The following is a 16221-nucleotide window of genomic DNA, read 5'->3' on the forward strand; positions in this document are numbered from 1 at the left end:
GGTTTCTGAATTATCTGTCAATTATCGAGTAAAAACAAAACATATAATCTACTCATAATATAACAAAAAACATGCAGTGGTTAGGACTTGAATCAATTTTTCTTTTAAGCATTAATTGGCTTATTGGCTTGTCACAACCAAGAAACTTGGTTTGTTTGAAACCTAATTAATGCTCTAACAGGGCAGCTTATCCTATCTGTATCATGTATTATAGCTATCAACTGTATGTGTTCTTCTGGTTAGTTTTCATCATTTGCGAGATGTAAATTATTATTATGATTCAGGCCTGCATGGAGTCAAAAGAATCATCGTGGGAGGTCATTCCTGAGAAACACAAAGTCTATCATAGCACTCATTAAATTCATTGACCGTTCTCGCTCTCACCACTCCATCAGGCAATGCATTCCATGGTTCAACCACCCTCCATGCAAAGAAACCACTCCTCACCCTCTTTCTCACAGTTTCCTTTCGTAACTTCCAGGGATGGCCTCTTGTCATCATTCCTTCCTGCTGTTCAACCAAGCGAAAGAACTCCCCAGTGTCAACCCTGTAACCACCTCTCAACAGTTTAAAAGTCTCAAACATATCACCTCTCCTCCTACTATCCACCAAACTCTGCATTCCACATTCCCTCAGCGGATCCTCATAACTATCACTGTACAGTCCTGAAATCATCTTTGTCATCTGCCTTTGTACACTTTCCACAGTTGATTTATCCCCTTCAAATCCTGGTGACCAAATCTGAGAACAATAGTCCAAGTGTGGTCTGATCAGGGTCTTATACAACGGAATGATAACTGTTTTATCTCTGCAGGTCAGCGTCCTTCTCATTATTACAATCCTCTGCGTTACCTTCACCACCTTTGCAATATGTCTCCTAAATTTCAGGTTTCTATCAATCTTCAACCCAAGATCTCTTGTCTCCCCCACTTCCTCCAGTATAACTCCTCCCACAGAGTATGCAGTGTCCCATCGATGTTTCCCAAACTTCAAGACCTTACATTTTACTGCATTAAACCGAAACCCCCATTCATTTGCCATCTATCTAGCTTATTCAAATCCTTCTGAATAAGCTAGATAGATGGCACTATTACTAATAATCCTTCCCAGCTTCGCATCATCCACAAACAACTGAATATCCCCTTGCAATCCACTGACAATGTCACTGATATAAAGGTTAAACATTATAGGTCCCAGTACTGAGCCCTGTGGGACCCAACTTGTAACCCTCTGCTTCCTTGAAACTGCCCCACCATACACAACTCTCTGATACCTATCAGCCAGCCAATCTGATATCCAGACCCATGTGCTGCAATTTAAATATCAGCTTATTATGTGGCACCCTATCTTGTGGAAATGTCTTGTATCATGCGGAAATGCCTTCGCTAAGTCTAAGAAAATGGCAGTATATGCCTTTTCCTCATCTAATGATCTTGTAACTTTATCATAAAAGGCTAGCATATTGCTAAAACAAGAGCGCCCCATCACAAATCCATGTTGACTCTCACAGATAACATTACCCTCATCTGCCCAATGCTGTATACGGTCCTTCACTACTTTCTCCAAGATCTTACTAACTACTGATGACACACAAACTGGCCTATAATTAGATACTTCCAGTCTGCTACTACCCTTATGCAATGGCACTATCTTACCTTCCTTCCATTCCATGGGCACCTTTCCCACAGCCAGACTTTCATTGAAAAGCCAGGTCAAAGGCACTGTCAGTTCCCCAGCACATTCTCTCAAAACTCGTTGTGAAAAACCATCCAGTCTCACAGCTTTACTGATATCCAGAGTACTCAGTATTTGAAACACACTCTCCTCCTGTACCTCTAAACCTCGAACCTGCCCTATCCCTCTAGCATTAAAACTGACTCCTCTAGGATGAAATGCTCCAATAAAGTGTTCATTGAACAATTCCACTATGTCCTCTTCATCAGTCACTCTATTCCCATTTTTATCCCACAATATCATTCTTCCACAGTCATTTTAACTAATAATTAAGGAATTGACAGCGTACACTAGAAATATAAATTAAATAAACTTTAATATATACTTTCCGATATTTCGTCAAACGTCACATTGCCATCTTCTCGGGAACTTAATACAAAGACAAGTGCACACAAGTACTACATAACAGCAAATGAGAACTGAAGCTAGGAAGCTAACGTTTTCCTAAAGTCCTGATGGTTCCCCCTGGCAGGCTATATTGGTAGTTCTTGGCCTTTGGGCTGAAGTTCTTCTGATAAAAGTTTCCCATAATTGGGGCAGTCTCATGCATCCAAATTTGTTGAGGTTTGGCATGTTCCTAAGGGCTGAGGCTGATTCCATGAATAGTCTTTCATATTTGAACTTGCTGCGGTGTATTACTGTGGCTTTCCTTATCCGCTCCACTAAAGACCAACCACTTCCCCTAGACCTACCTGGTGCATACCAGGTCCCTTGCAGCTGTAAATTGTCCTACTTTGGCCAAACAGGCAGGACAGCAAATATGAGAATCTCAGAACACAAGGATTACATCCGATTTCACCAGTACAGCCACTCTGGGCTTGCAGACTACACTCTGGATACTCGCCACAGAATAAGATGGAAGAAAGCCACAGTAATACACCACAGCAAGTTCAAATATGAAAGACTATTCATGAAATCAGCCTCAGCCCTTAGGAACATGCCAAACCTCAACAAATTTAGATGCATGAGACTGCCCCAAATTTGGGAAACTTTTATCAGAAGAACTTCAGCCCAAAGGCCAAGAACTACCAATATAGCCTGCCAGGGGGCACCATCAAGAATTTAGGAAAACGTTAGCTTCCTAGCTTCGGTTCTCATTTGCTGTTATGTAGTACTTGTGTGCACTTGTCTTTGTATTAAGTTCCCAAGAAGATGGCAACGTGATCTTTGCCGAAATATCGGAAAGTACATATTAAAGTTTATTTAATTTATATTTCTAGTGTATGCTGTCAATTCCTTAATTATTAGTTATCATGTCTAACCAGCATATAAGCCTCTCTACAAGAATCCACAGTCATTTCTCCTCCTACCGGCCACATAATCTAAAAAATTCCCTAGGATTTTTTTGGATCTTAGGGCCAATCTCCTCTCATATTCCAGTTTTGTCTTCCTTACCATACTAGTCACTCTCCTGGCCTGTGTCTTATATTCTTCATGCATCTTCTCTTCACCTGTCTCCTTATATCTCTTCCATAGCCTCTTTTTCACATGCAATTCCTGTTTTATATTGTTTGTCATCCACTTTACTCCAAATTGTGTCTTATTGTTCACTCGTGGTATACAACTTACCATTGCTGCTAACAAATATTCTTTCATAATTTCCCACGCACTAATGATATCCCAGCCTTCCAATTCCTCCCTCCATGAAACTTCCCCAAGTTGACGTCTTAGACTATTATAATCACCTGCCTTTTGGTAAAAACTCAAAGTTCCTGAGGAGAAACCTACAACCTCTGCATGAGACCAGATAACTTGCCTTCATTTTAAAAGCCCTGATAAAGGTTTCCTTGGCATACCAGAAGGACTGAATAGTACTTAATAAAGCTACATCAGTGGCACATCCAGAGGGGGGGGGGGGCAGGGCCACTTGGCCCCCTCCAAAGAAAAAGGAAAAAACACTAGAAAAATTTCCAAAAATCTTTTCATAATTAAAATCCATTTTTTTATTTATTTATGTTGTGTTGTGTTTTCTATTTCTATACTACTTATGAATCAGCAATCATTGCAGTTGCTCAATCAGAGGTCGTATGCAACGTGTAGTGTATATTCTCAAATCGTCTACTCAACTTGCCCCCCCCCCAAGTTAAATCCTAAGTGCACTGCTGAGCTACATAATATCAAATTTTGCCTTGAGCCTCTATAGCCCAGTCAGCAATGTCTTTTGATATGAATAATTCCCCATGACATCCACTCCCATCATAACATTAATTTGGTTTCTACGAAGTCAAGTTACTTAGATGTGATAGACCACTGAGGCTAACAAATTAATGGGAAGATGACATATAATTTTTATGTAAGTGACAAATGAAGACAATATTCTAATGAGAATAGAAATGCGAGGATACAGTATTTTTCACAAGGATAAAAAGGACAGGAAGGGAGGGAGATTACTGCTGATGATAGCTGGGGAATCATGTCCACATAAGTTAGACATGAAAGAGGGGAAATAGCGGCAATGGTTATGTGGCAGTGTAGTGTAACATGAAGGTTGACAGGAAGACATATTTAGTTGGATGTTGCTATAGGCCTGGAAATGTGGAGGGTGGTGATGAAGAAATGTATAAAAAACTTGGATTAGTGAACAAAGGAAGAGTAATTATTATGAGTTATATCAGCATCATTATGCTTATCAAGGATTTAGGCTTTGAGTGGCCTGTTCCAGCCTTAGAAGTCATCGTTGAATCTCTTAAGAGGAGGTCCTGATTTTCTTTTTCCTAATGGTTTGTAATTTAAGGCTTGTTTTGGTAATCTTTCTATTTTCATTCTTTCAACGTGTTCCATCCATTTGTGTTTATATTTAAAAATTTTTTTTCTATTACTGATTCCTGGTTTAATTCTTTCATAATTTCTTCATTTCTTTTGTGATCAAATAGAGTATACTTTGCAGTTTTTCTCATTTCAGCTTTTAGTCTGGTTTGTTTTTGTACCAGGTTTGTTTAAATACAGAGTTAATTACACATGTTATTTTTAAATATTTTGCAATTTTTAAGTTTATATCTTTTTCATTTTTATATGTAATTATACATCCTAGGTAGTTAAATTACACGTGTTTTCTATATTAATAATAATTAATAGTAAGTAACAGAGTAATACATTAAGAGTAATAAATTATTAATAAAGAAAATGAACTTCTCAAGTTCTTGAGTGATTACTATCTCAGGCAGTATGTAAAAGAGGGCACATGAGGATCAGGAGTTTTAGACCTGATCATTTCATCAGAAGATGTAATTGTGAGTAGGGTTTCACACCTTCCTCCAGTTGGTGAGAGTGATCATGAAGTGATCAGATGGGTTGTGGCTAGCCATATGCAGACTTTAGTGAGGAAAGGATATATGTGGAATTATAAGGCTGGTGATTATGACAAGCTTAGGAGACACTTCGGAGCTATAGCATGGAATGAGAAATAAAGCAGTAGGGAAATAAATGCTGCTTGGGAACTGACAAAGAAATACATAACAGAATCAATGTGTGAATGTATTCTGAAGGCTAAAAGGCTGAATAAGGTTGGATGAATGGATGAATAAGGAGCTTACACATGAAATCTGGAAGAAAGAAGTACTTCAGAGGCAGTACAAGATGAATAATGGTAATAAGCAGTTACATGACAGGAGAGTGACTCCGTTAATAAGGAAAACAAAAGTGCAGTATGAGTAGAAATTGGAAAACCAAGCAAAGAAAAACTCCAGAGAGTTTTTAGATATGTCACAAGTAGAAGAAAGAATGACCATTGTAAGATGATGTTAATGGTAGAATGGTAACTGCTGCATTTTGTTTAATTTTGACAGTATATAAAAGAACACAAAATGGAAAGTAAATAATTATTTATCGACTTATTGCTGGTGTTATAACTAGCATCTTCTCAATACTCGTAATACTCATAACTCAAGCCCTTCCATGTTAAAACACACAGGATATATGGAGCACCAAAATTTCACAAACAAGATACACCCTTACGCCCTATTGCAGAGAGTATAAATAGTCCCACATACAAACTGACTAGACATTTAGCTAAGCTACTAGCTACTCTCACAAACAATTCTCCCTCCTTTGTCAAAACTTCTGCCTGCCTAAAAAGTATTTTAGAAAACACCATACCTTAAAAAGTTCAGACTTAATGGTAAGTTTTGAAATCACCTCACTTCACAAATTATGACTAATTGAAATCCTTAATCTGCTAAAGTCACACTTTCCCCCCAATATATTTGAATTATTTAAATTCACAATATATGCAGGATATTTCACATGGAAAGGGAAAATATACAAACAATTAGATGGGACAGCTATGCTCCCCTTTCTGCCCCCTTAGCTAACTTCTACATAGACCACCTGGAAAAACTAGCTATCACTACAGCCACTCTCAAACTAACGCTTTGGCTATGCTATGTTGATGATGTGCTTACCATTTGGCCACATAGCCCAGGTACATTGCATCTTTAAATAGCCAACACCCAAAAATCCACTTTACAATGGAACTGGAAGCTAATAACTGTCTGCCCTTCTTGATACACTAATTACACATCTTCCAGATGGTTCCTTATCATTCTCAGCTTTTAGAAAACCCACACATACAGGGAAATATTTACAGAAACAATCACACCATCACCCTTCTCAACAGTATGGTATCTTAAAAACGCTAACCCACAGAGCAAGGGCAATCTGTTCCAATGACAATGCTCATGCTGCTGAACTGGCTCACTTATGCCACACCTTCTTCGCCAATGGCTATAATCCCCATAAAATAGGCAAAATACTAAATGCTCCCAAGAAACCCCATCCCAGTATCCACCACAGAGAACTACAACAAAACAGTCACCACCCTCCCATACATTAAAGGCACATTGGAAAAGATATCTGGGGGTTCTCAATAAACATCAACTACACACTGTATAGAGTTACTAATTTGACGCACAGACCGTGTGTCAAATTAGTAACTCTCATCCATTCATCTAGGGACAGCATCTCTCCTTTATCACATCCAGGAATCTACGAAGTACTCTGCTGATGTGATCAAGCTTACTATGGTCAAACAGGAAGAACTGTGGACATCTGCATCAGTGAACATAAAAGATACAACTAGCACTATCGTTATGGCAAGTCAGGCCTAGCAGACTATGCTTTGGATAACCCTGCACACAGGATCAACTGGAAGAAAAACGCACTGGACAGAAGTGTTTACAAGTTAGAGAGATTGTTCTTAGAAGCAACAGAACCCTTGAAATATACTCTGAATCTCAACAAATATGGCTGTATGAATTTGCCTAAGATTTGGGAGACAGTCATCTTAAGACATAACTAGTACTTGCTCTCTCTCTCTCTCTCTCTCTCTTTTTTTTTTTTTTTAAACAGAGGTTGCCTAATTAGGACTTGAGTCTTTATGTTGTTGCTACAATTTTTTAAACTAGCCCCTTTGTTATATAATTTTATTGTAGTCTCGCTTACTGTGACAAACTGTGTTTTTGTTCTCTGAGGATGCTGGTTATAACACCAGCGAAATATTAGCAATAAGTCAATAAATATTTACTTACTTATTGTTCTGTGTTCTGATATATACTGTCAAAATTAAACAACATGTATGACGAACACAAGCCTCTCTACATGTTTGTAGAAGACATTCTTCAGGTAGTTATTCTGTGATCAATTTATAAGGGTGTTTCATCTTGATCAGGGTGGAATCATGAAGGACTTAAGGGTAGAGGACATAGTAGAGGATGGCTTAATTGCGAGTGAGCAGGAAATAAATAAACTTGATATCAATAAGGAGATAGGATTGAATGACATATCACCACACATCTTAAGGGAATTGGCAGTGCCATTGGCATGCCTGTTTAATAAGAGCCTTACCACAGCATAGGTTCCAACAGAGTGGAAGGAGGTAAAATTGTTCCACTGTAAAAAGGTGGTGATAAGGCTGTAGCTTCAAATTATAGGCTAATATGTATATCTGGAGTTGTGCTGAAGGTATTGGAGAGATTGACGAGAAGTAGGATACAGAAATGGATTGATAACAGCAGTATTCTCTGTGGTTATCAGCATGGGTTTGTTAACACATTCATTGCCAAGCTGAAAATTGGAATTTCGTGTGGTGGCCAAATTTTCTTTATTTTTTTATTTAGTTTTGATTGTGCTCAAAATAAGTTAAATATATTATTTATATGCTTTTATTATTATGTACATAGGATTTATGTACTCTAAATATCTATTACGTGATATCGTGTAATATGTAATTCGGTCAAATAAGTTATATATTTTACAAATAAAAAACATTTAAATATAATTATTATAACTTTAATTATCAGTCTTTTATAATCGCATAGAATTTTTAAAAATAACGTACAAATAGAAAAAAATAATTATCAAAAATCAACATTTATAGGGAACTTACTAAAAAAAAAAAACAAAAACAATACTCAAAATAAATAAAAACCAAACTTCGAGCACGCTAAATCAACGAATAACTAAACAAAATCATCACGCCGCCTTGTCCGAACGCCGCCACTGTGCGCATTGGCTAACATAAACAATAGACAATGGCTGGCGGCCCCATCCCACTCCACGAAAGTCGATCCCTTCCCTAGTGGCCAATATAAATATTACGCGCCGTTTCGCTGTGGCCACTATACTATTCCGCTTAGAAACTTGATAGTGACATCCATGCGATAACATGTGATCGGCCAACAGGTGAGAACTTGCATCACGCGCTATCACGTGATTGACAACGAACGTGTTAAAGGGCGATCCTGTTTTACTGACTTACTTATGTACTATAAAAAGGTGACAAATACCTTGGAAAGTACAGTCGTGTACTTGGATTTTGCAAAAGCTTTTTATAGACTGCCACATGACAAAATGTTAAATAAGTTAAAATAGATGGGATTGGATAACAGACTTCTGGGTTGGATTGGTTACTGGCTCAGATGGGTATTGGAGGGTTATGTGTTGGAGTTGAGTATCCCAAAAGAGGAAAGTCACTGGTGGTGTGCTGCAGGGGTCAGTTTTGGGACCATTGTTGTTCAGTTTGTATGTTAGTGTTAGTTTGTAAGTTAGATGCATGTTGGGGGAGAACAATGCAGAGTCAAGCAGATGCTGTGGCCTTGCAAGAGGAAAAGAATAGATCAGGTGAATGGACAGGTGAGTGGAACTATCAGTTTGCTGTTACAAAGTGTGGGATTTTGTGATTTGGTGAGCAAATGGATGCCAAGTGCACTTGGTGGGGAGGCTTTAAGGGGGATAGATGAGATGAGAGATCTAGGAATGATGGTGAATAGGAATCTGAAATTCAGGACCATATTGCACAAGCTGTGAAGACGTCCATCAGATAATGGCAATGATGTGAAGGACCTTGACATGCAGAAGTGGAGAGGTTGCAGTGCTATTGTATATGGGCTTAATCAGGCCTCATATAGATTGTTGTGCAGAGATTTGGTCGCTTGGTTTTCATGGTGATGAGGATATGATTTAGAGGGCTCAGGGAAGATTGACAAAGGTAGTCAGTGGTCTTTGGAGTGTGGAGTACAAGGACAGATTGAGAGAATGTAGGTTGCAAGGCCTCAAGAATGGGAGAAGGAGGAGGAAGGGGGGGGGGTATGACTGAGACATATAGGCTGATCATGAGTTGTTGTCAGACTGATGTGGAGGAGATTTTTTCATAGAATGAGAGAAGGGAAGGGGGATAGAGCAAGAGGCTATTGCTGGAAGCTGTTTAGGAAAGGTGTGAGCAGAACATTCTTTGGATGGTGAGTGGTTGGTTGATGGAATGCATTGTCTGAGTGTGTTGTGAGTTAACAAAACACACTCAGATGGGGGGGGCATAGGCATCAGGGGGAAAAACTCCCCCCTTTCGAGTCTTCAAAATTCAAGTCATCAGAATTCAGAACTCTGGGGGGGGGGAGCCCCCTTTTGAAGACTCGACACTCGGGGGTTATCTTAGGTGCCAGAACCCCCTCTTTTGAGTCTTCAAAATTCAAGGAGAACCGGCCTACTAGTCCGGAACTCAGGGGGGGGGGGAGTTGGTGCCAAGGGGGGCATAGCCCCTTAGTGTATTTATATATTATTAAGTTACCAGCAAATAAAAAATAAGATAAAAATGAATAAAAAGAGATAAAATACATATAGATACATTAGGAGTGTTTGAATTATCAAATAATCATGAGTTACATAAGTAGCAACTTTAACAAGACCTGAATGTTGCTCTGCAGATGTTCTATGAAACAGTGGATTGAGGTGCTGGTTACAATAACAGTGTGAGATTGACTACAAATGCTTTACATGAATCATTATATGAAGCTGCAGGAGAATATCAGAGACGAGTCTTCATATTGTCAGATTTCTAATCAGCAATACAAGGCAACTTGTGATCTGATGAGTGTGATAATGAGTTTTCCAATGCAAAGAATATATACTAGTTCATGCAGGATGCTCTGGAAGAGCCTTTATTTTAAGGGCATAAAGACTCTGAATGGGCCATATGTGAAAAGCACCAGTGGTGCTATCCATAATCCCCGATGATCGACAGGATCAAACTATTGTAGGCTACAATACGATATTTTCACACATTTTCACAATTTCACAATGTTTTCACACCAGTACAGCCCTTGAAAATGCTAGACAGTGGCTAGTGAAACTTGTTAGCTCTTTGTATTTGTAATAATTAAATCTTATGGTCTTTTAACAATAAAAGTTCTCAATTTCTTATCATATCGCTATTTCTACATTCTGAAATTTGACAAAAATATCACACTCATGACCTGAAATGCACTTTAATTCCTCATTTTCCTTACATTTTCTGCACACATTCACTCCACTATCATCATCTAACCATACTCCAACCGCTCTCTGCAACGCATACATTTCACAGATAGTACACTGAATAATCTCCTTTATGTTACCATTATTGAACAAAGATGGTGAACCATTATTATTAGCCGCCATGTTTCTTCTTACCGGAGCCATGTGCTATCGTATCTTATCAAATTAATAATTGAAACAACACCAAAATACACAAACAGACACACTAAGATACGAAAAGTATCTTAGTGTGTGATAATGAAATTCAAGCAAAATTGTCAATGATAACTTAAAATAACACTTATCTTATCAGGAGCTCTCAACAAACACTACACACCATGAGTCCCTCTAGCAGCCGAAAAAATGTAGGACAATATCACAAGAACCCTAATTATGGCAAGGATATCACTTAAAGATAAACCACCACACCCATCCCACAGAAATAATGGATACTTTGGTATCCATTGAAAATAAATTGAACTTACCACCTGATCCTGACACATCAGATGATGTATTGAACATTTTTCCAGAGGAAGAGATGGACAATGGTTGTTCATACTTCCCAAAATTAACTGATAAATATAACCCTGATAAAGGTAAGCCATCAATCTCTTAGAAATTAGACCAGTCTATGAAGACAAAACAATTGGAAAAGTTTTACAGTGGAACTTTCATGTGTTTCACCAACATATCGATAATATCAAGATTTGGCTTCAGACATTCAAAACCTGTTTTTATCTGCAGGAAACATATTTAAAACCAAGTGTGGATCCCACCTAAATGAATTTTGCTGTTATTTGTAAGGATAGAACTGGTTATGGTCCTACTCATAGTGGAGTAATAATCCTAGTGGACAATCACTCCCAACAGCCCTGGTTTAATACCCCTCTGGAATCAGTAGCAATTTGCCTGTCTGTGAGATTTCTTATTACAATATTTTCCGTTTATTTACCACCAGCGACTTAGTTAAATGAGATCAAACTTGATAATCTCATGTTGTAACTGCCTAAGCTCATACTCTTTATGAGTGACTTTAATGGGTGTAATACTCTTTAGGGTAGTGACAACACAAATGGACAAGACTATTGGAAGAATGCTCAAGAATAATTACCTCTCCCTTTTGAATAACAGCCTGAATACTTTCTTCCATATGTCTACTCACTCATATTCTGCAATAGATCTTACAATCTGCTCCCCTGCTATTTTTCTACTGCTCACATGGAAGTGAACATATACAGAAATGATCATTTTCCTGTTATTTGTACTATGTCTTCACAAAGAGCTATGTTCTCCTACATGGATGCCCACATGGAAAATGTATTTGGCTTATGGGAATAGTTTTCCCATCTTGCAAAATTTAATTCTGAAGCAGTCAGTTAGTTAAACACCTATCAATGAAGTAATAAATCATGTAAGAGATTGTACTGTCCAGGCGGCAGCAGCCTTGATTCCAAAAACATCATCTTGATTTCCACTCTATCGCCTTGATTCCAAAAACATCATCTTGATTTCCACTCTATCCAAAGCCTTTGTAGAACCCAGAGTGCCAGGCAGCTCAAAAAGATCAAGACAGAGCATGGGGTATATTTCATAAATACGAGACTACCCCACCACATCAAACTAGCTTTTAAACATTTTTTACCAAAGGACATTATGCGAGATGTAAGAGTCAAAAACAATCTTCAATCCAGTCTACATCATCAGTCAATCAAACAACCAGTGCAAAAATTGTATGGGATAAAATCTGGAAAATGAAAGGTAGATATAAAGGTATATAAAGGAGGTTCCAAGACTGCTGTTGTAAATTACTGACCAATTAGCATATCAGGAATCGTTGTCAAGGTCTTGGAGAAACTAGTCAAGAGAAGAATACAGAATTAGATAGATGAAAATGGGATACTGTATGGGGGACAACATGGTTTTGTGAAGGGTAGATCATTGTTGTGTCCCAATTTATGATTATTATTCTATCTAGTGAAATTCTGCTTATCTATATTCAACTTTTATCTATGTACGAGATATCACCCCAAAATACAAATATTTAAGCTATTTCTCCCCTTAGTGTCCCTAATATTTATATTATACTGTGCCTTTTAGGACATTTAGTTTAAGATATTAAATACAAAAACAAGGAGCAATCACCAAAATATTTCTGAATGTGAAACAATATTGCAGTCGTGACACTTTATCTCGTTACTCATTTAAATATTCTCCCCACCCACGTGATTAGGTTCGTACGTTTTCAAGTGGTGCATTGGGCAGCAATTTCAGACAACTGTTTTATCAATGAACAAAGGTTTATTAAACTCATTACCATTGTACAATTCAATTTCTAATATAATTCAATTCAATACTAAGAAAATATTTACAAAGTAACATTAGCTAATCACAAGTATTTGGCTAAGATCCTATATGGGTATTACGATCATGCCGCCATAACATATTCAACACATACAATCATATGTATAATCCCAGATCTAATTAACACCTTAGTTAACCCTATATTAGTCTGAATATACGCTATATGCTGTAGCAGATAAACATGTGATCAATTCACTCTATTTAACTATCCAAAACTATGTAGATTAAATTATCCTTTCACTGTACCAACACATAACTTTAAAAACTTTCCTATACGTTACAATACACATGCATAATTCTCAGGACACATGAATTACTTATATAATATTAATATTAACAAGCATACTTTCATTATAATCAGTCATGTACTAAAGTCCTAGTATAAATTTCCTTAGTCTCTTCAACAGTTCAGTAATAGAGTAATGATTACAATTACGGACTATTTTCAGTTAACACGAGATTTTTACAGTACCTTTTTCTCTTGAGTTTTCTATATTGGCTTCTACCTTTTTCCAATTGAACTATTCTGGTATGATCTCTCCTATAATCGGTCACTCCTATGTTCTTTTGGCATTAAACTGTGCTTATGCAATTTTTACTTTTCGTACTTGAATTAAGAACACACTATAAAATCATCTATACCATGGCTTGAAACTTGCCACGTGGACACCGACTTCTTTACAGATTTTCCTTTCTCGTAGTTGTCACTGGATGATGAAACACATAGATAATACCTTCTTTCCTTTGGCTAAATGGCATTCCTTGTTTCTTACCATAGAAAATACGGAATCGAAATCCTGATCACTTTTGTTTCCTTGTTGTGACGATGGAGATAACTCCAATCCCGCCAATCAGGAAAACCATGTGAAACCTATACGAAGGAGCTCGTGAAGAAACTATCTGGAAAAGAAGCCTCATTGGGGGGGGGGGGGGGTTCTAACCCTTTTATAACTTGACCCCTACCGGCACCTTCTTTAATTTCTTTTCTCCGCCCCTTACTGGATTCGACTTCACCGACCAATTAGGGTGACGTTTTTTCTGCCAAACATCCTGAGGACAGCGAGCACGTGATGATGTCTCAATCTGGAAATTGATCCTGAGTGATAGGCTATTGTTTTTCTTTTGCTAGCCTCTAAATTAATCCCCCTTCCAAAATTTTTCTATGAATTTACTTAATATTTTAATCTCTAGCCTCTCACATACAATTTCTCATGACTAATCCTTTCTGTCTTACTTAGCTAAATTTTTTTTTTTTTTTTATATCACAACACTAATATATTCCTTCTTTTATTAGTTAGTTCAACAAACACTTTTTTTTTAAAATATATTTTACTTGGATACAAAAATATTTTTCTTTCTTTTAAATAATTCATCTATTAGCTTTTATACAGGGGTTTTATTTTATTTTCTCTTCACGTTACACCATGATAACTGAAAATTCCACAGAGTGAAGGTATCAGGGTGTAACATAATGTCTCAGTAATTTGCTCACGTTTTATAACACAGTAATGACTGAACTGGATAAGGGTAATGGGTTTTCAGTGATTCTACTGGACCTTGCCAAGGCCTTTGATAGGATACCACATGGAACTCTAATCAGTAAACTGGAGCAGATGGGGATGGATATAGGGTTGGTGTGATGGATAGGAGGGTGGTTGATGGAGAGATACCAGAGAGTGGTTTATTCAGGAGTAGAGTTCAAAAGACTGCTTGTGACTAGTGGTGTGCCGCAGGATTCTGTTCTTGGACCACTACTTTTCAATTTGTTCATTAACGATATAGGAAAGGATCTGAGAGGAAGTGTTTACTTGTTTGCTGATGATGCAATGTTGGGTAGAGCAATTGTGAGTGCACAGGATGTCAAAATTTTGCAGGATGATTTGGATAGTTTGGAGGACTGGGCTAAGGAAAACGGATATCAATTTAATGTGGCAAAGTGTAAGGTTATGCATTTTGAAGTGAAAAGATTGGCAGCAGTATATCACATTGGTGGAACCATACTCCAGGAGATTGATGAGGCCAGGGATTTGGGAGTGTTGGTGGATAGGGAGTTGAAGTTTAGGGGGCACATTGCAAAAGTGGCTAAAACAGCTCATTAAATCACTTGGTTACTGAAAAATACTTTAACGAGCAGAGACAAACAAGTTATTGTTCCTCTATATCGAGCCCTGATAAGACCCCATCTGGACTACTGTGCCCAGATATGGGCTCCAGGGTTTCTTCTTGTTGGGGAGGAGGTGGAGAGGATCCAGAGACGAGTGACCAAGATGGTGGCAGGTCTGTGGAATGAACCTTATGAGAACAGATTGAAGATTTGTGGGTTGCAAAAATGGTTGATATGATTGAGACATTCAAATTACTGAAGGGTTTCTATAAGATTAATCCAGAAGATATTTTTGAGAATAGGGCTGGTCATGGGAGGACTAGGGGCCATCCATGGAAGCTGGGCAAAAATGTGGTTAACAGGGGTGTTAGAGTTAGGTTCTTTACTTGGAGAGTGGTAAATGAGTGGAATAAGCTGCCAGAGTCTTTTGTGGGTGGTACGACCGTGAATGAGTTTAAGGCGAGGTATGATAGATACTGTGTGAAAGACGAATAGTTGTTCTTGACATGATGTTGGGCCTCCCTCGATGAGTCTAAGGACTCCTTGAGGCTGCCCGTAATAACAATAATAATAATTTTTCTTTCATGATTTGATGAGAATCCACTTTAATTTAATAATAATAATAATAATATAGAATACACCATTTGTCTACCTTGGAACATAATGGATATGTTGATGCTGATCCAAAAGTTTATGCAGACACTTTGGTAGAAATTTTTGCTGGAATTGCAGTGACAGTTTCATATCCTCTTGAATTTTTAATATTTAAAAGGCAACAAAAGAAACTGCAGCTAAATATTTCTATTAATTGGTTACATTTGTACAATTAGCTGTTCATTAAGGAAGAACTAAAAAGTTCTCTTCTACTCTTTAATACCAATGCAGCAGGTCCTGATGACATTCATTATGAGATGATAAGACATCTTTGCAGTTCATGCAACTCCTTCTCTTACTGAACAACACAATTCTTTCAGAGGAAGAGTTTCCTATTTCTTGGCATAAGTCAATTGTCATTGCTATCCCAAAACCAGACAAGGATTCAGCACAAGCAACCAGTATCATCTTATTGCTCTGACCACCTGTCTTTGTAAGATCTTGAAAAAAAATGGTGAATAGAAGACTGCTCTAGTACATAGCAACAGACTTCTTGCCAACACATAATGTGACTTTTGAAAATTGGATCATTTGAGTTCATTTAGAAATATATATTTGAGATCTAATCCTGAAACTAGAAAATC

The 16221-nt window shown here is 37.6% G+C and overlaps 1 protein-coding gene across 2 annotated transcripts in view; it reads right to left on the reverse strand.

The window, feature by feature from the left end:
• The window catches only part of LOC150103869 (ATP-binding cassette sub-family A member 2-like), a 975482-nt gene that overhangs the window by 360450 nt on the left and 598811 nt on the right, over positions 1–16221 (reverse strand). The gene's annotated exons all lie outside the window — the stretch shown is intronic.

This window comes from Typopeltis vanoorti, chromosome 8 (assembly GCF_054136105.1).
Source record: "Typopeltis vanoorti isolate ZY-2024b chromosome 8, IOZ_Tvanoo_1.0, whole genome shotgun sequence".
NCBI lineage: Eukaryota > Metazoa > Arthropoda > Arachnida > Uropygi > Thelyphonidae > Typopeltis > Typopeltis vanoorti.